This window comes from Hippocampus comes, unplaced genomic scaffold, assembly GCF_001891065.2.
Source record: "Hippocampus comes isolate QL1 unplaced genomic scaffold, H_comes_QL1_v1.1 scaffold275, whole genome shotgun sequence".
In the NCBI taxonomy this organism is placed as follows: domain Eukaryota; kingdom Metazoa; phylum Chordata; class Actinopteri; order Syngnathiformes; family Syngnathidae; genus Hippocampus; species Hippocampus comes.
In genome coordinates this window covers 400,335-418,452 of record NW_017804971.1, presented here as the reverse complement: position 1 = coordinate 418,452, position 18,118 = coordinate 400,335, and the positions used below count along the sequence as shown (strand labels likewise).

At 41.3% G+C, this 18,118-nt stretch overlaps 1 protein-coding gene across 1 annotated transcript in view; it reads right to left on the bottom strand.

Moving 5' to 3' along the window:
* esrrga (estrogen-related receptor gamma a) overlaps positions 1-18,118 on the bottom strand; it is a 119,235-nt gene that overhangs the window by 75,586 nt on the left and 25,531 nt on the right. The gene's annotated exons all lie outside the window — the stretch shown is intronic.

Genomic DNA, 18,118 nt, shown 5'->3' with positions numbered 1-18,118 from the left:
AGGGACCGGACAAAGAGGGATGCGGGGGAAAGACAGATGAGCAAGAGACAGGTGAGGAGGAAGATTTAAGGCAAGACGGCTCTTTATTTTTCCTTTCTGTCTCTTCATTATCAGCCAAGCGTTTTCTATTGCACTACACAAGACACGGTGATGTATGGCAGCACCCTCACAAGCTGAAAGTACGTGCATTTTGTTTTAAAGGATTGGAAGTGAGTTCATCACAACTGACGAATGAGCTTGAAAGTGGGAAAAAACAAAAAGGAGAATGTGGCGTGATGGCAATTAGGAAACTAAAATCATTTTCTGGTTTTTGTGTATTGTTTTGTCCAGCTCCTGTCCATTCTCCACAGTTCCATATTTCAAGACAATTTGCAATACTGGAAGTGGAACTCCGGCTCCCCCAGAATAGGAACTGTGCAGAAAGAGACTTTTTCCACAATTAAGGCAAACAAATAAAAGATATATACGGGATACTAAAACCTAGTGAAGCAAACAATTTCCACTCAAGCGTCCCCCCCAATGTTTCTTCCTAAAAATCAGGCATTTTGCTCCACTCGAGAAAGGGAGAGGGAGGGAGGGAGCCGCAGAATCGTGAGGGAAGGAACGAGGGGATGCAAAGATGAAAGAAAGTGGTTGTGATTAGCAGCTTTGGAGGGGGTGCTGATAATAAAACATTTCCTGAAACCAATCTCTGCTTTGATGTCAATGCGTGCGTGCCTGCGTGTGTGCGTGTGAATGTGAGTGCGCGGTGTGAGATAACTTCATTTCGGAAACTGAAATATGGATTCAAATGTTTCCCACATGAGCATGGTTTGCAAAGTAAATTGTTGTTCTTTGTGTCGTTTTAAAGTGATGAGAACCTCAAGACAACAGCATCGTTTAAGGGGCAATATTGTGGTGGTCTAAGAGGAAAACCCCACTGTGCATATTGTTCGCCTAAAAGTACAACTGCCAACGTCTTACTGTCACGATTTCAATAGACATGACCAATGTGTTCTTTATTTATTTATTTTTTTATGTCTGTGTATATTCTCTATCATTCAGGTCAAGGTAATTAAAAGGGTGAGTCAAAACAACTGCATTTTTCTTGTTTTCGAACAATGGTGTTGTTAGCTTAAGGACACAGAGAGTGAACACACCGGTGTCGATGTTAAGATACACGTCTTCAGGTGCACAACCACAACAAACAACAGTAGATTGCTAAAGTTTGTCCAAAAAGAATCTGACCAATTGGTAGGGGGTTGGGATGTATTTTTAAAACTACAATCGGGTGGTAATGGAAATAGATGGATGGCTCTATTGGTGTGCACATTATGAAGCGTCTTTTACTTAAGTGATGTCATCATTTTACGATTTTGGATTGGAATTTTGTCAAAAAGAAACAGCTTACTAACCCTTACTTACTTACTCTGCCCTACAAAAGTGCTCCTAATTTTTCAGAATGTAAGAGAAGCTCCTGTGTACAGCCAGCCTCAGGGCACACTGCACATTATGAACTGATTTTAGATCTGGGCTCTGGCTGAGCCATTCCACAACTTCACTAACTTTCAGATGTATTTCTTTTGAATTGACTCACCAAACTTTGAGCCGGTCAACATGCATGTGGACGGATCTGATGATAATCTCCACCTGACTTAACGATGGTGACCGACTGCATCTGCAACATGTGGAGTCAAAAAATCAAACTTTTCAGCTGCAATTTTGACAATCTCTTACAATGAGCTGCACGCTCCAGAAACAAACACTCATTCAGATGCACTGCCTGCCGCGCGCATGTGGTGCATGCAGTCAGAACCAAGCGCGCGTGCACACACACACACACACTTGCTCTGAGATTCATGTACACACATACGCACGCACACACACACACACACACACACACACACACACACTTGCTTTGAGATTCATGTACAGACACACATACGCACGCACACGCTATCTATCTATCATCCACATGTACACACATACGCACGCACACACACACACACACACACACACACACACACACACACACACACACACACACACACACACACACACACACACACACAGAGTTATGATGTATCCAGAGACTTATAAGCATCGACAAAGATGAGTGTGAATCAATGCTGCCGTCACTACTGGGCAAACAAATGCTTTACCAAAAACCTCTGTCTGTTAAACACACACACAGTCAGACTTACAAATGTTTTGCTGAAACCAAACCAAAGAAAAAGTCCAATCTATCTCAAAGGAAATTATTTCACTTACTCAGGTTTGCATCATAGCCTGAAATAATTGGTTTTGTCAGTGTGAATCTAAAATTGGAAATAATAAATAAGAAACTCGAGCTCCAGCAAAAACGACATTTTGCCAATGTGCACAGAATTGCACTAAGACAAACATTTTTAGTCTGCCAATGCCACTTCCTCAAAGTAGACAAGTTATGTGCCATAACCAAATTTACAATTTTCCAACCCTTCACCAATTGAAAAATATTGATATATTCTTTTAAATCCAACATCAAACAACCTGGACTCATTGTGTCTTTCTCCCCTGGCTGCTCTATCCCCTCAGTGACCCGCATCTTCACCTCTCCCTCCCCCCACCCCAGCTATTGATTGTCCCTCAGTCAACGTGCATGTTGACAGTGACCCCTTTAGGCCACTTCTATCTCTCCCTGGACAAAATAGCATGTCTCTTAAGGACACGCCTACCACTTTATATATATATATATATATATAGAGACACACACACACACACACACACACACGCACACACACACAATACAGTATATACACATATACATATACAAACACATACACACACATTTTGGTACACGCCTAGAAATAAATATATGCTGTGTTTGCGTCCATGTGTGCTCGGGCTCTGTGTGATTTTTGCTAAATTATCTAAGAAATCCATACCAATAGAAGCTCTACTTGAAATGTAGCATTCCATCAAAATTCTGAATCGTATGGAAGAATAGTCAGTTGAATTGTTGTGTCTGCTATAAATTATTAAGTCTACTTAAAAGAATAATAATAAATAAAAAAAATCTCTCATTCTCTCAGTTTTCTGCTGTTGCATATGTGTGTCTGTGTGTGTGTGTGTGTGTGTGTGTGTGTGTGTGTGTGTGTGTGGGCGCGCGCGTGCACTGTGCAGAAGAATTATCCATCGCGAGTCATAGTGTCATCAATCACACCACTCAATAGGCCACAGAAAGTTCACAGGGGTGCCAGCAGGTCAGAATAGTATTGTAGAAATTCAAGGAGCTGCTCACTTAAGTACCTGACCACAAGCCACACATTGATAAATGGCTGGCACTCATACAAACAACATTTCAGCTTCATGCAGGCTCATTTTACAATATAACACAAAATTAAAGCAAAGAGGGAAGGGATTGAAGGATTAGGCAAAGGAGAGTGGCACTGTAATCCACTACTGGCCAACAGAGGGAGCTATGGATTATGGCCACTTAACAGCAACTCCTGCAAATCCTGAATAGTGAGAGGTATGACTGTACATTCAATTACTATGTAGCGATGGCGATATTACAACATTATTACACAATATATTACACATGAGTAAATTAAGGAAATAGTCAAAAGAGTCTCCAGCTTTGTTTTCAATGTGGGTGACACTGCACGTCACACATCCTCAAGTGGTGTTACGCACGCTTCTAGTTAGGAGCATAACATAACAGAGACTCTCGGTCCCCAAGGGTGGTATACATTAATCAATTTACCAGATTTAATAAAAATAAGTCAAAGGTAAAAAGGTATTTACAAGAAAAAAATCATTTACAATGTACTAAAATAACACGTCACAGAAATGAGCCAAAAGCAAAAGGGAGCAAAAGCTGACACACAAACCAAGAATCTATCGTAAAATTGAGTCATACCAAAAAAATGAACTACTAACTAAAGTGGCCCAAAAATTAAGGGAGCACGAATTGTGAAACAAGAGTCACTGGTTGGAGGCCGAGAGCAAACCAGCAACTGCTGTCAGATGCATGTTGGCGATGTCATCTGACGGAGCCGGTTTGGTCTCGGCCAATTGAATGCCAGTTTTTTGAACTACAGCTTCCGCCTCCTCAAACAATGACCATGTTTTCTATACATTTTATTCTTGGAATTATTATCATGGTGACGATTATTATTATTATTATTATTATTATGTAATATTTAAGTTTTAATAGGTTTAAAACAGTGCTTCTCAAACTTTCTATTTTTACCACCTAGAAAGACTTACTCTCCAAGTATCACCATGATGACCAAAATACAGAAGCGTAGTAGGCGCAAATGTTCATCAAAAGACAAAAAGCACAAATCAGGATGTATTGTATTATATTGCAAAAAAGTGGGTTTTAGTCCTGAAAAGTACATGAAAAGGGGAAGTCAACTCAACAAAATTCCTGATATGTTCTGTGTGGCCCTACTAGTCTAAACATGGCATTCTGATTAATACTGCGTTTGTGGAAGATGAACTAAGCATCAAAATCCAACAATGACCAATCACGGCTCACCTGTTTTCTGAGTTTGGTCATGTGGTGTTCACAACTGAGCCGTGATTGGTTGCTATCTGAGAAAGTGTGATGTCATCATCAGTCCACAGCAATTGGCAAAATGGCCACCCCCTGAGATGGATCAAAACGGGTGCATTTTGCTGCTTAATTCGTATTTCGCAAATGCAATATGAACCAGAATGCCGTGTTTATGCCAGTGTTACCTTCGTAAATGTTTGAAAACAAACGAAAGTTGAAGCCATTATCACATCATGCACAAATTAAACATGTAATTCAGTGATTCTTTTGCGTAGCGCTTTTGCCAATCACTGCTTTAAAGCATGTGGGTCTATTAAATGCCTCACTATAGTCACCTAAAACTGGTGGACCAGGAAGGTATTCCACACAGTGAATGGGGTTCCAATGTAGTTCAACCTACACACCATTGAATGCCATTCGACGTGATTTAGTCACCGAAACAATCTGACACGTCCATATTGTGTGCCATGTTCTCGGTTCAGCCAGCAAAAGTATGTACTGTAACCCCAGCCGACGTCCATCAGCAGAGCAGCAAGTAAACAGTGGCACATACGACCATTTTGACTGTTTTCATTTCATGTGAATGGCCCAATAAAATCAAATAAGGATTTTCTCATTTACTGGTCAATATCAGCGGTGGACATAACAATGCTTGAGTGTTTGAAGCCAATTTGGAGATGGATGTCTCCCCTTACAGCGAGACGAGACATTTTGATCACATCCGGCAAAACATATTCTCCCACTTGAAGTCAACTGTGGTCTAAATCCTGTCAGGGGTCGGATTGTTTGGAGCGGGGTCAAAGGTCAAGATTGAATTTTGGGTGTTTATATGCTCTGAAAACATGTGTGCATTTAACAGTGAACATATCGTGATTGGTGAATGCCTACTGCCTAAGACATGAGGGTGTTTCTTTGTGACAGATTTTTTTTTTTTTTGGTATTTATTTATTTTCATTACAAAGGTTACAAAGTTATATCTTCAATAAAGCATGATTCTAAGGCTTTATCTGCATGCACTTATCACAAACCACCGATTGATGTATTTTTTTAAGACATGAGCCATTGTTCGGACGTTTATTTATTTTTTTTGTCTTTAGTTGGGAGCATTACATGTGTATTGAACCAAAGCATATTAACGGTATTTGTCTTATGAACGTCTGCTAGCTTAATGCTAACACAAAATGCAAAACTAAAGGTAACCAAACTAACATTCATGTGACAGGAATGAGAAACTTTTCAAAAACTTAATTGAACAAAAGTGGTAGCAACACAAGAAGACAGAGCATCCACCAGTAGTCCTGGACATATATTCTTTATCTTCAATGGAAAACGACTAATATTATAGTTGAGTTGAGACTGTTCGGTGTTTCATCAGCAAATGAACAACCCTGGTCGCAACACAAAGTGAAAAGAAACAAGTCTAATTGTTTCATAGTAATATCAGATTATGATAATATCATACTACATCTAATGTTAAGTCATCATTGGAAACATTGGCAATTGTGTTTTAAATAATTAAAAATCTACGTGTAGTGTGGCTCGATATGTTATAGTGTCCCCGGTGGCCAGTTTGTGCACACCAGAATGAGCGGCACAATGTCCACTGAATTATCACAAAACGCATACTATTCAATGCTTTACATTCCATGAAATGTTGGTATTACTGGACATTTTTAGAAAGTAGAATACATTAGAATGTTATTTTCCTTAAAACAAAATATAATAAATATGTGCACAACGCCCTTTCATTATACTGCGGATTATATTCACTAGTTTTGTGTTACCTACTCTCCTGGCTTTGTGTTGTACACGACAGTGAAATGTAGTTCATTTGTAATTGCAGTTGTCTAATGGTACCACACGCGTGTGCGTAAAAGAGCAGTTTGCAAGACACACAGAACATAAACACACTCCACTTCATCTGTTTTAGTGTCTAACGACGTGTGTGAGTAATTACTTTGCAGACAATATGTGTGTGTGTGTGTGGGGGGGGGGAGTGTTGTTGAAGTGCATGCGGTGCAAATGCTCATGTCTTCACGCGGGCTTTTGTCCATGTGTTTGCCGGCAATGAGCCGGTTTAATGGTGTGTGTGGAAATAATCACTTAACGGTCACACCGCTCCTTCTACTGAACACATTTTTTTTTTTTGTCAGGCTGATGATTTTACTGTAGAATAACTTGTAAAATGTTGTTCGAAGAATCAATTGAAACTATTAAAGAGAAAATAGGAGGAAAACAAACAGAAAAGCAGCGCTTTCGCCTTTATCTCCGATCTAATTCTCCACAATAACCCCTCCTTTCAATGTTGCTCTCCAGGCCGTCAGCCTTTGAATTTATCGTTGGCCCAATGATTGCTTCTTGGGCCATGATGGCTGTAAATTGCTTTGCCATTTGGTAAATGCTGGCAGTTAGAAGGTATACAAGTAATTATTTCCGCCTGTGCTGATTGAGACATAATTCCAAGATGAGGCCGTAGTTAAAAAAAAAAAAAAAAATGACAGCATTTCGAAACAACTATGTTTTAATTTCCCGGCATTCCTAATTAGAATCTGTAAGAACACGACAAGTTTTTTTTTTTTTTATACGATTTCCACCAATGGGGCCAGAAATAATTAAACTGTCAAGAGGAAATAAATATGTATAAACATGGTGTAATTTTTACAGTGCACTGCACCTTGTCAACCTGTGACTTTTTGAGAAGAAAAACAATGCGTGTGGAACAATGCAGGGGCATAGAGGACATGGTTTCAGAACACACACACACACACACACACACGCACAGACACACACACACACACACACACACACACACACACACACAAAACATAGTAAGGACGCTTTTGCGCTTTATATTACTCTTCCAAAGCAATTCAAATACTTTCAAGAGCAATTGCAAAGCTTTCCCAACACCTCATTCTGTGATGATTGATAAATACATCCCAACACATTCATATTGTTTCATCATATACATTGTAACCTCTATGCGAGCAACATTTTGGAGAAACAGATGTCTCTCGTGACTTCAATATGAACAGTGACGAGCTTATGTATACACTTCAATGACAGTAAAGAATGCCAATATGTACGATAAACAGATCTCGGATAAAGTCACACATGCACAAATCTCAAATCAGTCTCAAATCATAAACAGTCTAGTCTCAAGAAAGTCCCAAGTCCTTTTATCAAGGGCAAGTCAAGTCAAATGAAGTGAGCTTATCAGTGCAGTGGGACCTGCTGCATTTGGTCTTCATAAAAAGAGAGGACCAATCAGGTTCAATCATCATTGTTGGCCAATTTATCAAACCTTTACGCATATATGACAAGACTCAAGATAGTTACCTTCAATTTAACACCACTTGCCAACCAGTTCAAGGTTTACCCCGCCTACGGCCCGAAGACATCTGGGATAGGCTCCAGCATGCCCGCGACCCTGGTGAGGATCAAGCGGATTAGAAAATGGATGGATGATATCAACATATCTATTTGAAAGGGTCCAGTCTGCAAGTCGGCAAGTTTGGCATCACAATGATTCCACCATGGCTGAAGACCTGACCAACTGGGAAAAGCAGTTTTTGGACGAGTTTTAAAATGTGTTTATTTATTTACTTATTTATTCACAAATATAGCTTGGCCGATCCTCCAGTCATGACAATGCAATTCCCAATATGTACTCACATACCGTCATAAAATTATTATTATACTCTATCTGAACAGAACATTTAAAATGAACAAGTCAAATCTTTCAAGTCAAATCAAGTTCTGAGTCTTTAATCCCCAAGTCCAAGTCAAGTCTTAGTTTTTTTTTCTATTGATGAGAAAAATCAAAGCATTTCTGTATCTCTGAATGATATTCCAAAATGATCACATTTTCTTCCATCCCAAGAAGTAGTAAGAACCCCCGATCAGTTGATTAGACGGTGCGTGCCAACACTGTGGCAAAGTTGCAGCACTGTCGCCATTTAATAAGCTCCATCGCAAAATGAATAAGTGAAGTAAGCGTTTCAAAAAAGAAAGCTGGAAGTCATCCCGCCATTCCTGGCGCGTTAGTAACGGCTGGTGGATTTGAAGTTGCTCTCCACTGAGCGCGCTCACACTGATAGGGAGCGCTGATGGAGATGCATTCGAACTGGGCTTACTCAATTACAATCTGACAACAGCGTGTAGAGCCAAGCTTTGCCTGACCGCGCGCACACACACACACACACACACACACCCACACACACACACACACACACACACACACACACACACACACACACACCTACCTAAATGAATGCCGTAACACAGCAGATATCGCGGACTTCATCAGGCCCTCAATGAAAGAGGTATCAGAGACAAAGTGTTTGCGTGTTACCTGGTAATTCCATTTACTAGGAAGCATTTAGGTGACTTTTTTTATCTGGCATCATGGAAAGCAATAAATTGGGGCTGCAAATTACTTCAAGAAATGTATGGCCACCATAAAAGCAACCAGATCAAAGGTGCAGGAAATAATACAAGCTTTTGTTTTTTTTTTTGTTTGTTTGTTTGTTTGTTTTTTTGTGAGAGCTTGTCTGAAGATAATTCCGACAATAAAATGAAGACATCTTGAAAAAACAAACAAAAAAAAAAACAAACAAAAAACAAAATAGAAGTCAGCTCAGATCGTATTCGAACAGTATACACACAAATATTAGCAGTCGACATGTTTTTACCCACAAAAAGGTCAATGGTGCTTTCAAATACAAAGAGTTCTCCTTCAATATTAATATGATATGGCAAGGGGTAAGACACTTCTGAAGATGTACACGCGTATTAGATTCCAGGGAGACCAATGCTGTCGGGTTAGAACAAAAACACAAGATTGTGCAACGATTCGTCTGTATATTGCCTTTGAAACTGACGAATGTCCAGGCATGCTAATATAACAGAACCCTAGAAGCCATTTGCACATATCTGTAACATTAGGTATAATGATGAACACATTCGACTCGCGTTGCACGGAATTTGACCTCTACAATTAACCCATCGCAGTCGTGGGGAAAGCAAGTACCCACCATTAGTAGACAGTTTTATAGTGCTACTGCTGAGCCATTAGGGCAGGAAGGTGCCTTGCTCAAGGACAACTCAGTCATTAAAAGGGGCTTTCTTTTTTAGTTCCAGAAAATCTTAATGTCAGGTAATTTAACAATAGAAACATTCAGTCACAAGTTACAGTATTAAAACATATAACCACAACTGACTCAAACAGTGTTTCCCTCAAGGAATTGATTCCCATGTGTAAAAATTGGACTGAATACCAGTTCCATCGCCTGGATGTTTGTGTGTGTGTGTGTGTGTGTGTGTGTGTGTGTGTGTGTGTGTGTGTGTGTGTGTGTGTGTGTGCGGGCACCATTGCCCCCTCACATCTCCACACCTCTGTCCCCTTTCCTCTAATCAGGAGTTCAAATCAATGACGTTGTCCAAAACTATAATTGCGACTCCTTAAACTGCTTCCCTGGCAATATGCTTTCACCAAGAAACCTTTGGGCAGCAGAAATGTGCCTCCCTGCCTGTGTCGGCGTATGTGCGTGTGCGAGGTGGATTAAGAGTATTTTCTCATTACGGTGGTGTCTGAATGCGAAGAAAGTGCTTCTCGCATTGTTTTACAGCATCCTGGAAGCTCAAAGCTCAGCACCAAGCAACCGAGGCGTCACAAACGGCTCACGTGCAAAAGTCATCAGTGCCATTTATCAAGCTCCTTTGGAGAAAAAAAAAGGTCTCGTTATTAACAACACTTGCACAAAGAAATGCAGACATCTTGTCTTTTTGTTTGTTAAACTTGAAATTCCGATTAAAGAAATGGCTTTAGATTGATTACAGACTCCACTTGGTCCATACATAGTAGATGACTAAAAACACCAGGTATGAATGATGAAAAATGCAAAGCAGTTTTAAGTAATGGGAACATGAAAATAATTTATTTTAGAATATGTTTTAAACCACTTTTATATCGAAATGAACACCGATAAAGTGACATTAATACAGTCAAACCCAAAGGCAAAAAAAAAAAAGCCAACAATAATAAAAACTGTACTTTAAGATAAAAAAGTACATTTTGTTTCAGCAGCATAATTTTGACCATGATTACATATTGCACAAGTTATTGAAGTCAGCTTTGTAGATGTCATGTTCTGCGGTGGTATCAGTCTTCGTAAAGGTCATTATCGTGACCTACTAAACCGCTGTGAGTAGGTTGTGCTTGAGGCGCGCCGCATTTATTAGAGTGAGCGATGCATCCAGTAATTACTTCCGGCAAGGTGTCTATTAGAGGGAGGCTACTATTTCAACAAACAAATACAGGTGCATCCCAATAAATTTGAATTTCGTAAAATCATTTTTTATGTATTCAGTAGTTACCGTTAAATTCAAAGAGTAAAACTTTTAGATGATACAGATTAAATAAACATAAGGCTCACTGGTAACCGTTATAAAAATACATAAATAAATAAATAGTGTTGTCATAGTCCGATCACGTGGTCTGTAATCAGGGGTTGGTATTGGCTGAAAAGGATTGAAAGATCACTTTTGCAATCTTATTTTTAAATTTCTTCATACAGCCCTTATTTCCTACGTACGTCCTACTGCCTAATTTGCACACATTCAACCATCCATCCATATTCTGAACCACTCTATCCTAGGCCAGTAGGTGGCGTACAGCATGAGCTACATAATTTCTATCATAATAATTAAAAAAAATTAAAACAACTTTTATTGGTTAACAATCTAATTTTACGAGAATGCAGGTTTTCATTAGCTGTGAGCTTTCGCCATCAAATTGATCAAAAATGTAATATTTCCTTGTGTTTAGTTAATCAATATCCATCCATCCATTTCCTGATCCACTTTATACTCACAAGGGTCACGGTGGGTGCTGGAGCCTATCCCAGTTGACTTCGGGCAGTAGGCAGGGGACACCCTGAACCGGTTACCAGACAATCGCAGGGCACACAGAGAAAAAAAAACATCCGTGCTCACACTCACACTCAGGGACAATTTTGAGTGTTCAATCAGCCTGTCATGCATGTTTTTGGAATGTGGGAGGAAACTGGAGTACCTGGAGAAAACCCACGCAGGCCCAGGGAGAACATGCAAACTCCACACAGGGAGCTGGAATCAAACCTGGTACCTCTGCACTGTGAGGTTGTCAATATCAGGAATAAATATATCGTAGCATATAGCATATACTTAGCAGCTATAGTTTCACTTTTTGAACTGAGCTACTGAAATAAATGAACTTTCAATACCACAATATTAAAATGAGAAGCATTTGCATGGCAGTTCGGTAACAATGAAAAAAAAAAGGAGGGGAGCGGGGGGAACACAAAGGGACAGAGTTTAAAAGAGATCTGGGCAACGAGAAAATGTACAAGACAGTGACAGGGCAAACGAGCGAGAGAGCTGAAAAGAGAGATGGAAATGGAGATGGAAGGAGAGATGTCTGCTTAACAAGGTGCTGAGCACGACAAGCCCTCGGGAGTGCACGCTCCCTTACCCTCTAAGATTAGACATCGCTCTCTGCTGTGGCCACGCAGGGGGAACATGCCACTATCGCGGGGGGACACCTTGGGACCCTCTCTCGCTCCCTTCGCTCAAACTCGATACACTTCATCCTCCTCTTCCTACCAATAGTTGGGTTGTCATTATAATCAGGTAATTTTGGATAAGTTGGGCAGTGTTTTAATAAAGTTGATTGCGCTGTTACATTTTGCCTCCCCCCCCCTCTCTCTCGGCTGAAGTTGTTTGACACCTCTCTCCCACCTGAGCATCTCAATGTGTCAGGCCAAATTAGCTGAGACTCACATCTGTCTCGCTCCCTCTGTCTGCTCGCCACTCAAGCGCAGACAGCGCAAGGCAGTGAAGGGGGCCGGGTGTGGGGGGGGGGGGGAGATTGATAATGTGTGTACAGTGGGGGGTTGGAGGAACAATACGCATCAGAGGAGACACCAGGACGGGGAGGGAAAGGGGGTGGGTGAAGAAAAGTAGAATTAAGTTATAGAAGAGGAAAACTCGAACACACTGAACATAGCAAGGCAAGAAACTGTTGTGTGTGTTTAAATTGAGTACGCGGAGGAGAGGGAAGGAGCCCTGCCGCCAAAAATCTGTTCGCAAGTGATGTTCCCTACAAAAACTTTAAAATTGCTTAGAGATGAATATAAATGCTACTCGGGCTACTTTCATATCAGTCCAGACAATGGCTTGTAATAAAGCTGCTAACCTCACTTCAGCATAGTTCTTTGGCACGAAGATGCAGCAAGATGGAACAAAAACACACACCACAGTGGTGTGATTTTGAGATATGTGCTTCAGAGCAGCAGCAAATTCCATTCGGGACACCATCAATTCACATCGGGTACCCTGCAGTGGGAGGCCAATATCAGTTTGGTTGGTTCGCCAACTGCCAATCGACCCCGCAGAAGATCAAGCAAAGATTAATATTAAATCCGAGCACAGTCCTGCTTTGTGCTCAGATTGTCCATGTTTGTTATCAATCACATTTTCCATTCTTTTCAAAGGAGAAAATACCAGACGGGTATGCCAGCTTATGAACACAAAAAGCAAGCTGAAATTCCGCTAAACTGAGTTTTGCTAAAACTACAGAATCAGCGTTAAGCATTACGACATCCAAAATCAATAGTCGTTTATCTACTGCCAGTGTGCCACTTGTCTGAGCATGCCAGTTACGTTCAGCGGTAATCAAGACTTGCTGTTCAGATGAAACTAAAGTTGAATACATAGGGAGGGTTTCTAGATTTGTTACCACACAAAAACTTCCAAGACGAGCAGTTGATGTTATGCCGTTTGAAAAATTGACACCCACTGTCACATATTCATCCTTCAATCTCACACACACACACACACACACACACACACACACACACACACACACACACACACACACACACACACACACAGGCACAAAGGCCTATAGCAATGCGACAAAGAGATCAGAGAAACGGGCAGAAAATAATAGAATCTTCATCCCAAGTAATCCATATTCATTCTTCTCATCCCTCCCTCGCTGCACGTCACGCTCCCTCTATCTGACATTCAAATGAGTTGTCTTTTCTCCCTTGTTAGACACACGCGCAGACACACAAACGCGCCAACACTCTCTTGCCATGTCTCAGGCGCACACAGACGCACTCACACACACGGACACTCTGTCTTGGATACTTTCTGCCCCGTTGCACCCGTGATGGCAAATTGAGCGCCTCCCGTCTCTCTCTTTCTCTCACTCAACCCTCTCTGGTGACTCCTCTCATCTTTTCTCCATCTTCACCCTCCACCAGCCCCTTCTTTGCTCTCTATCGCTCCATCCATCCATCCATCCATCCATTTCTCTCTGGTTGTCTGTCACGATCCTATTAGTGGAAGATGGAGGTGTGATCATGGTTTCTGTGTGCTAACAGGAAGCGTGCTGCCATGGATGACAAATATGGCACATGTGCGCATGCACACGCAAACGCGCGCGCGCACGCACGCACGCGCGCACACACACACACACACACACACACACACACACACACACACACACACACACACACACACACACGCAGCCATGCAGGGACAGACCACTTGGTAGATTTCATCACTGCTTGTAATTATGATCCTGTCAAGTCCACATCGTGGCAATCCATAACAAGACTCTCACGCACACGCACATTTGGTTGTTGCATGTAGCCTCGCTCATATACTTAAATAGTGAGAAAAAAAAACTCTTGGCAATGTCAAAAAGTCAAATACAAGTTACTGATTGTAAAATAGGAGTAAAGATGAACAGTGTTCAATGCCACTTTTGTTGCACAGTACATAAACTCAGAATGGTCATATTTTCTTGAAAACATTTTAATTTGTCTTACTTGTGTATTATTTGCAATAATAGCATTTACCCTGTATTTCGTTAAATCTGAAATAAGTATATGCATTAGGAGCGCATACACGTTTGTTTACCTGCACAATACGTGCGTGTGAACCAATATGTGTGTGCTACATCCCATCTCAATCCCCAGTGTTGACACATCATGTGTCAAGGGAACCTATTAGAGACCCTGAGAATGTTACCCCCCACCTGACCTCCATCCTGATGGGCCTGTGCATGAGTTCTCCTGAGTGATCTAACACCTTAAGTATCTCATAATGCCTTTGATGTACTCTCATATCAACTTCAAAAATGAAGTCATCAAAAGTGACATGATCCACATTGGAGTGAGTTCTGTTTCCTGTATTTGTTTTTATGTGAGGGGGTTTACATGTGCTTGTTTTAGACCCGCAATTCCCAAACAAACCATGGGGTCAGCCCTCAGGTTACCCCTTGATAGCTGACCCCATGACACCATTGGCTTTAGAAATCTACTGGGCCATGCTGAGTGTGTGCATGCTTGTGGTTGTGTGTGTGTGTGTGTGTGTGTGTGTGTGTGTGTGTGTGTGTGTGTGTGTGTGTGTGTGTGTGTGTGTGCGAGAGAGAGAGAGAGAGAGAGAGAGAGAGAGGCATAGAAAGAAACTTAACATGATGCTAAATGTGTTCCTTGTGTTGTTTTTGTCGACAAATTAAGCATGATCATTCCAAAAAGATGCATTTATGGTTAATTTATAACTAAATTGTCCAATTCGGGGTATACACGGCCTCGTGCCTAAACTCTAGCTCACTGGTGACTTTAATGAGGAATACTGGTAAAGAAAAAGGGCATCTGAAGTCAAAAGACCTCCAGCCTTTTTTTGTAGAGATATAACTTCAAACCATCATGCGAGACATCAGCATCATAGTGGTTATTAAATTAGAAAAGTTTTTGTTTGTTGTTATTTTTGTATCATTGAAAACGCCTGCACTCTCGCTGACCCCCTGAACCTTAATAATTCACAAAAGCAAACGAACGTGACATCGTTTTGAATCTGCATACACTTACCGTCAAGGCTGACAAGTTCCTTCCAGCATTATGGAATCCATTTTTTTTAATTAACAAAATAAGCTTACTCAGCTGGATTCAACTGAACAATTTTCACTCGTTACTGTCCCAAAAAACACTCAGACTTTCAATTTTAAGGTGACACAATACTGCAAGGCTCTCATAGAGCGAGGGAAGAGGTAGAACAAAAGGAATGATTTGTAGAAAAAAATAAAATAAAAATTAAATTCACCATGTTTGGACATACGAAGTTTTTGCCTGACAGCAGCAAGCGATTGTTAAGGTAACTATTTTTGTCCTCACTGAACTTACCGTATTTTCCGCACTATAAGGTGCTTCGGAGTATAAGGCGCACCTTCAAAGAATGGCCTATATTAAAACTGCTTCCATATATAGGATGTACCGCATTATAAGGCGCACAGAATAGAAGCTACAATAATGGCCGCTGTTGTGTTATGCATCCACTACACGGAGCTACACTAAAAGGAATACAATGCAATACAGCTGTATCTATATAGAGGTCTCACAACCGCCGCACCTGGAACAAAGAGCTTCACAGAACATTTAAAATACTACATCCAAGAAATCAGAGTATTGATCCATATATAGGGCGCATCGGATTATAAAGTGCACTGTTGGCTTTTGAGAAAATTGAATGATTTACATGCGCCTTATCGCGTGGAAAATACGGTAAATCTTGAAGCTTGAAGTGAAATTCATCATGTCATATATAACGCCAAGCTTGCCTGTTATTGGACATGAATTCAGAGGCCTACTATAGAGGTGCAGGGTTTGATTACGGCCCCAGCATTCCTGTGTGGGGTTTTCATGTTCTCCCCATGCCTGCGTGGGTTTCCTCCGGGTACTCCGGTTTCCTCCCACATTCCATAAACATGCATTGCAGGTTATAGAACACTTGAAATTGTCCATAGGTGTGATAGTGAGCGCGAATGGTTGTTCGTCTTTTTGTACCCCGCCTACAGCCCAAGGACAGCTGGGATAGACTCCAGCATACTTGTGACCTGAGGAAATGGATGGACGGATGTACAACCTCATCGGCTTTTAACTTTCGAGGTTCCACAGGAGTGTCATCACTCAAAAAGTCCCCACAAATTAAAAAAAAACGTCCAGCTTCTTCCTTTCTTTCTTTATTTCTTGCAGTCGTCATTCAGCATGATTGTGAATTTGTCCTCTTCCACACAAACTCCCTCAAGTAGCAAACAAGCTTGTTTACTCACCCCGCCAGGCGCTAGCTAACCTTAACTTCCGTTTCCAAACTATCTGTGTCTCTTGTTGCACCCTCTGCTCATGCCCCGTGTTGCTTCTTCATCCTTCTCACGCAAACACACAAGCAAGCGCCAAACACGCACACACACGCGCGCACGCACGCACACACACACACACACACACACACACACACACGCGTCTCCCTCTTTCCCTGCCTTGTCTCTCCAAAGTCGCTCAAGCACAACTAAGCCAGGGGTTTCAGTCCCAATGAGAGTGGTTAGGGCAATCAGTGCTTTTCACACCCACTGATGTTCTTAAAAGGTGGAGGGATCAGATGCCCCCTGCTGTACGACTGCTTCTCACCCACACACCCACACCCACACACACAAACTTAGACAAACCAACTCACAGGCAAATTGCATTTGTAAGCATGTACTCCATACATGTTTCGAAACACGCACAAATTCTCACTTTTCTTGAACGTCCACATCCAACATGCACAATGCACCTTTCCCTACTTCCTGCTGACCTTCTATGAGTTGCTTATTGGAAGTCAAAGCAATCCAGGTGACAGAAACTGCAACACACAGCCTTAGAAATTACGGAAATTGGATAGCTCTGCACTGAAATTTACACACAAAAATACGTATGAACCCTCAGTCACAGGCATGCTTGCCATAACAGTAAGGAGTGTTTTTTTTTAAAAAGAACACATCTTTTATCTTGTGCTAGTCTTCAACAGGGTTGCAGGTAAAATGGGGCCTGGAGGCCAAAGTGCACCCAAGCAGAGCACAAATAAACATTTACATTCACACCAGTGGTAGATTTTTGTCTGCATTTAATTGACCATGCACGCATGAATTAAAATGACAGAGAAAGGCAGTGAAATTCTACACAGGAAGCCGAAGCATGCCGAGATTTGAAGCCAGAACTTCTCCACTGGGAGGCAGACATGCAAACAACTACATTGTGCCTAATATACATGTATAAATAATAAATAATATGAGCATTTCGGCAATATTTCATTCGATTTGGAGACAAAATGTATCCACGTTTTATATAGCATTAAAAAAATAGCTCCTGGTTTTGTCACACATTCATTCTCAAATTCAAGATTTTTGAACCACTTTTAGGTCTTCCCAAATGGTCCAAATTACACCATCTGATAAAACGTTCACAATGTGTGCGAGTGGTAACGTAAAGTGGAAATGTGTAGGAGAAAAAAAAAAAAAAGAGCACTGAGGAAGAAAAAACGTGGCGAGGAAAACTCAGAATGTTGAGCCCCGCACTCGCTGTAATGCAGGAGAGAGCAGCGGCGCTATCAATTTACACCATCACGGACAACACGGCCGCTTTGCAGTCAAAGACACCAACGCGCACGCACACACACACACACACAAACGCACACACACGCACACACACACACACACGCACACACACA